The 6838-nt window shown below is 40.7% G+C and overlaps 2 pseudogenes; one reads left to right on the top strand and one right to left on the bottom strand.

Moving 5' to 3' along the window:
* The first annotated feature begins 2125 nt into the window (after positions 1–2125).
* Positions 2126–6838, top strand: part of LOC125001196 — an 8655-nt pseudogene continuing 3942 nt past the window's right edge.
* Positions 2130–2238, bottom strand: LOC125002956 (annotated as a pseudogene).

Here is a 6838-nt window from a genome sequence, read left to right as displayed (position 1 = left end):
TGGCATGCACGGAACTAGGGTTTATGGATGTAACGTTACCCCATTTTGGCCGCGCATGTAGTCCCAGGGGGTTTCTGTATGTGCCCCGAAAAAAATTTACAAAAAAATTTTTAGACCAACATGTCCCATAACTGTGTGTAAAGGTTTTTTTTAACCTCACCCTTTTTTGTATAACAATAGGGTTTTTTGTCACGTGTAGTTTTAATAATGTGGGCCCTGATTTTTAAACGTTTTTCCTTTGGGGGTACATTTTTGGTCTAGTGGAACCTATTAACGCGCTCCCTTTGTGGCTTTACTCAAAATGATGTAAGGTATTATGTAAATTTTTTCTTTTTTTTGCTTTTTCTTTGGGGCAATACAGAAAACCCCCAAACGTTAAAAAGTGGTACCCGACGGGTGCTTTTGAGATTTTCTTAGAAATATTGACAGTGGTTTCCTAACATTGTTGTTTTTTGCATCAATTGCTGTTGTCCACAATTTAAAATGACGCGAAAAAAAAACGGGGCCCAGGGGGAGATAACGTGGCGTTAGCATAGGGGTGGATGTGGGGAGCAAAACTAGGGGGCTAATTTTAACGTGAAAACGGCCAATTTCAATGTGTCAGAATGTGTCTGTATGTAGTTAGTATTTTATTTTTTTTTAACCTTTGTTTACCTAGGAAAGAAAATTAAGAACTTTTTTTACCGGTGTAGTTGGTTGTCATTTTTTTGCTTTTTAAGTTTTCTGTTTGTTTGGGAACAGGCAAAACCGGGTTTTAAGCACTTTGGGGGAACCCTGGGGAACGGGTACAGCGTTAAATTGTTGTACAACTACAACTATAGCCGAAGAGTCAACCTTAACATTTTTTCCCATTTTAAATAGTTCCCCATTTTCTTCAGGAGCATGGAAAATTTTCATTCCCCAAAAATACTTTGCAATAAATCATTTTGCCCACTTATTTATAAAAACCGAAAAAACAGAATTAATTTACAAAATCCCCCCCCCTAATCATTGTGTATTTTAAAGGGCCCAAGTAGCGCTGTTAACAGGTTCCAGTTTGCCATTATGTATCTCAGAGGGAAATACAAAAAAGGGGAATAACCCGCACATGAAAAAACTACAGGGTGCCCAAAAACATTTTGATTTTTTAAAATTTGTGGATGAGGCTTAAAAAAAACCTTTTCACACTTTTTTGGGGAGCATGTTGGTCAAAATTTTTTTTGGATTTTTTTGGCGTAGGAAACAAAAGGCACATGGACTAATGCGCACACATGGTTTTAACTTTCTCCAAACTTTAGTTCCCGGGCATCCCACGCCTTTAAAAAGAAACGAGGGGAAAGGGAAAACGGGGCCCAGGGACGTCAGGGGAGGGTCTTCCTTTGATGACGTCCTCAATTTTTTTCCCTTTTAAAGATGATGTCATAAAAAATTTTTTTCCTTTGATCTTTGAGGGAATGGGAATTTTTTCCCTTTGATCTATTGAAAGTTTTTTTTTATCAAACCTAGGTGGGTCCGTAGATTTGTTAGACTTTCAAACGGGAAAGCAACCCGAGCCCCAAAAAAACCCCACACTTAAAACGGGAGTTTGGGTTCTTAAATTTTCATCCACTTTTTTTACACAACTTTTTCCTAAATTTAAAAAGGATCAATGGAAAAACCCAAAAAACGCAAAAGAGTTGAATACTCCCTGGGAGCCCACGGGGCCAATTGCCTTAAAGTGGTGTTTTTCCCTCGGAGGGGCAAGCTTTGGTTTTGTTACCAAATCCCAAACAAAAAAAAACCCAACGAGAAAAGCAAAATTTGAAGTTGAGGGTCGGCCCCAAAGAGCCTGTTACATTTTTAAGTTTGGAAACGGCTTTTTTTTGATAAGGAGCGTATCTTGTTGATCTTTGAACGCCTTCATCAAAGCCTGCATACGTACATACAGGAAAAAACACAACCTAGTTCTTCCCGTCACCGAACTTAAAAGAGTTTTACGCCAGCTGGCCCTGCTTAATTTTCCGAGATCAGATGAGATCGGGCATCTTTCGAAGTGGTATGGCCGTAAGCGATGGTGTCAGTCACAAAAGCAGTATATATAAGTGTTCAAAATTAATATTACATGTATTATGATGATGTAAATGTTCCTATGTCCCCTGATGAAAATGAAAGACTTACAGCACCTGGTATTCCCAGGCAGTCTCCCATTCAAGTACTAACCAGGCCCGTCCCTGCTTAGCTTCCGAGATCAGACGTGTTCAGGATGGTATGGCTGAAGCCAAGTGGTCAGGCACAAAAGCAGTATATATAAGTGGCCAGAATCATCATAGCATGTATTTTATTGATGTGAATGTTACCATGTCTCCTGATGAAAAGGAAAAGCTTACAGCACCTGGTATTCCCAGGCGGTCTCCCATCCAAGTACTAACCAGGCCAGACCCTGCTTAGCTTCCAAGATCAGACATGTTCTTTTTTTTTTTTTTTTTAATTAGTCTTCAATCACAAATTTACACTTCATGTCAACTTTTGCACATAGACCAGAATAGAAACAAACCTGTCGTAGTTCTCATGAATGTATCAAAACAAAAAGCAAAGAATCAAACTCAATTAAAAATACAAATCCAACTCTCATCAATTCAACAAAACTTCCCCATTTTCGCCATCACAAATAAACTTATTCCCACTCATGAAAAATTCCCTCACCTCCTCTCCCCCATACTTGCAGTTCGGTTTCAATATCTCTTTTCATTATTGATTTAAACAAATCTTTAATTTGTACATTTCTCCCTTCAAAATGAGCATAATTCCTTCTATATACAACTGCCAACTGGCATGGCTCAAAGTGTAGTTAATTATCCAAAAATTCACAGTTTTTTTCTTTTCAAGTAAACCAAACAGAAAGAGCTTCCTCCACCCCTCCTTCAGCTCTGATCCCAAGTCGATGTTCAATGTCCAATGTTCCTCAAAAGTTTTTTCAGGAAATCAAAGAAATCAACTAACTCAAAACAATCCAGAAAATAGTGCAAAAAACTCTCATGGCCACTTTTACATACATCACACATTGCACTTACAGCATTATTTATTTTATGAAACAGTTAGTATATAACAAATTAGTATATATTCTGTTATGTTTTATAAGGAAATCGTTATTTTCACACTCTATACTGTTATATTTTATGTTCCCATTCAACCATATCTTCTTAACATCCAAATCGTCCCAAACTTTCTGTGCTGCTGGCCTCTTTATCACATCAGCTATTAACCATTCATATACCTTTTTCATCTTCACATTTGCAAAGAGGCGTTTCTTCTCTTTTTCAATCACATACATCTTGGGTGTACGCTTGTCTTGTTTAATCACACAGTCTCTTTTAATAATGTTTGTCCATTCCAGAGGTATACTACTTTTAATCCGCTCATATATTATCTTGCGATTATGCAAGGTACATCAATGTACATCAATGTACAAAGAATCCTCAATATATTTATAAATAAATATATGTTTTGCATTTTTGTAGTAGGTAGATCATTTTGACTTGGCCATATGTAGCTCGCATGCTGAAAAATTGTGAGCACCCCTGCCCTAGAGGATTTTCTGTTACGAGATGGTACAGCAGGAAAGCATGGATCTGCTTACTAATGTTTTGAGTATAAACCGTTAACTCCAGACACACACAAAAAAAAAACAAAGAACGTGGTTGTATCAACCGTGTCAACAATGTATACCGAGTGCAACGAAGAGACGATACTGGGCTTTTTAAAGGAGAGAGGAGGCAAGGTGAAGAACGCGGACTTGGTAGAGTATTTTAAAAGCGTTTTCTGCGTCGACGCCGTTGCTTTCGTGAAAAGTGAGAACGGGGTCAATTACGTCTGCCTGAAGAAAAAGTTCCGCGCTCCGTCGAGTGACGCGTCCGGTGTCGGAAGGGAGAGAGAGTCGCTTGAAATCTGCCCCACCTGTTCGGACCCCGTGGCCGGCTGTGCCGATGACGCAGTGGCAGCTGGGGAACCGTACCTGTCTCGCGCTGCAGGTTCTCAAGCGCCTGGCTCAGGTTACGGAAATGACACGCGGGGAGTTCCGCATTACATCGCCTTTGAAAACACTTTTCCGGAAAAAACTGAGCAGAAAATTAAGTGTCATGAGTTTGTCTGCGTAGTGGATGAAGTTGACGGCAGCTCAGGTGAGATGGGGAACAGGGGGAGCTTTAGTCGAGAGGGGAGGGTCTCCAAGAAGGAGCAGGATGGGAAAGTCATCGACATACCAACAATTGCAGTGATTGAAGCTTCCCCACTTCCTGCAGGAGGCTCCTTGACACGGAGCCAGGTCTCGTCCTCAAGAAGGATTTCATCACTGGATTCACCTGTCTGCACTGGGCCGCCAAGCACGGCAAGCCTGAGCTGATAGCCCTGATCATTGACTTTGCCAAGCAGCACGACATCCCCATCAGCGTCGATGTCCGGTCCAGCGCCGGCTACACGCCGCTGCACGTCGGCGCCATGCACGGCCACATGGACGTGGTGAAGCTCCTGGTGGGGGCATACGACGCGGACGTGGAGATCAGGGACTACAGCGGGAAAAGGGCCTGCCAGTACCTCACTAACAATGTAAGCGTGGACATCAGGGACATCATAGGAGCGTACGAGATTTCACAGTCCAACAACGAGGGACGCAAGGATGGAGGCCGCTGGAGGTTCTCCAAGGTCCTCCAGTCTAACATGAAGCCGATCAAGCTGCTCAGCCCCGATGACTTTGTGGACGGGGAGGCAAGGCCCAGGGAGAAACCCGTACGGAGGATGTCGTCCCTCAGCCGGATGAAGCCCAAACTGCAGCTTCGTTTCAGCCTCTGTGGATCTGTACATTCTTTAGTGCTTGTCAGAGTTACAAATTGACTGCAAGCAAGACAACGAACACACTTGAATAGAGCATGGTTCATTGATTTTCGTCCAAAGTTTTACAAAACATTTCCCGAATAACAAGCATCAATGGCAACCAACAAAACAGCAAAAGAGCTGAATATCTCAGTAGGGAGCACTCTGGGAAATTGCCTGAAAGTGCAATCTTTCCTCAGAGAGGGCGGCTTTGAATTTGTTACCATTTTCATCAGGAGACATGGTGACATTTACATCATCAAAATACATGCAATGATCATTTTGACCACTTATTTATACTGCTTTAGTGATGTTTGACATTGCTTACGGCCATACCAACCTGAACACGCCCAGGTCCTGTAAGCCTTTCATTTTCATCAGGGGACACAGGAACATTTCCATCATCATAATACATGCAATATTGATTTTGACCACTTATATGTACCGCTTTTGTGACTGACACCATACCACCTCGTAAGACGCCCGTGTTTGCTTGTCTCGCTTGCTTTCAGTTTGAAAGTCTAACAGAATCTACGGACCCACCTAGGTTTGTATAAAACAAACTTTCAATAAGATCAAAGGCAAAGATTCTATGCCATCATGATCAAAGGAAAACATTTCATGACATCATCATCAAAGGAAAACAATTGAGGACATCATCAAAGGAAGACATCCCATGACGTCATCGCCCTGTTTCATCCATCGTTTCTTTTGTATGTGCGTGAGCATGCACGGAACTACGTATGGATGTAACGTTACTCCATGTGCGCGTCTGTACGTGCGCGAAAACAATACACAAAAATTAGACCAACATGCTCCCATAACTGTGTGTAAAGGTTTGTTTAAGCCTCATCCACATTGTATAATCAATATGTTTGTGTCACGTGTAGTTTAATCATGTGCGGCTGATTCTTTATCGTATTTCCCTCTGAGGTACATAATGGTCTAGCTGGAACCTATTAACAGCGCTACTTGTGGCTTTACTACACAATGATGTAAGTATTATGTAAATTAGTTCTGTTTTTGCATTTCTTTCGGGCAATACAGCAAACCCCAACGTCTGAAGTGGTAGCCGACGTGTGCTGTCGAGATTTGTCATTAGAAATATTGACAAGTGGTTTCCTAACATTGCTTGTATTTTGCATCAATTTGCTGTTGTCCACAATTTGAACTGACGCCGAAATAAAACGAGGCCAGTGGAGATAACGTGGTCGTTAGCATACGGTGGAGTGGGGAGCTAACTACGGGGCTAAGTTAACGTGCTAACGTCCAATTTCAATGTGTCAGAATGTGTCTGTATGTATGTTAGTATTTTATTTTTATTTAACCTTTGTTTACCTAGGCAAGCAATTAAGAACAGTTTTACCGGATGTAGTTGTGTTGTCATTTTTATTGCTGTAAGTTTTCTGTTTGTCTTGGAACAGGCTAACCGGTTAAGCACGTTGTGATGCTGCGAACTGGTACAGCGTTAAATAGTTGTACAACTACAACTATAGCCGAAGAGTCAACCTTAACATATTTGAGTGTTTATGCTCTAATGCTGGACTTTTTATGAGACATGTATAAAAGAGTGATCTATGAAAATAAAAAAGACCCCAGTTAGTTGTCATTAGATGTACTGAATCACTTGAATCTTGAATTAGAGATAAGGCAGGACTATTTTACCTTATTCCCCGTGGAGAAATGAAGGTTTTACAGACAATGCAAAATGATAAAACAAACCAAAACCAAAGGAGAGAAACTATATAAAAGTAAATATGTTAAAGGTACAAAAATAATTACATCTACTACTATTTATTACTAATACTGATACAGTTGGTAGAAGAGTGGTAGTGGTGATTTTGTTTGCTAATGCCAAAATCTGACGACATATATTATCATATCAATAGTACCATCGGACGGCAGTGTTATAGATCTCACTATGTGACACTCAAGATTGAAAGGTGTTAATGAAAACTTTGATCGAGGAACCTAAATGAAAACACAACCAGAGTGAGAGAAAAAAAAATTATCA

This window comes from Mugil cephalus, chromosome 23, assembly GCF_022458985.1.
Source record: "Mugil cephalus isolate CIBA_MC_2020 chromosome 23, CIBA_Mcephalus_1.1, whole genome shotgun sequence".
In the NCBI taxonomy this organism is placed as follows: domain Eukaryota; kingdom Metazoa; phylum Chordata; class Actinopteri; order Mugiliformes; family Mugilidae; genus Mugil; species Mugil cephalus.
This window is presented reverse-complemented; position numbering and strand designations above follow the sequence as displayed.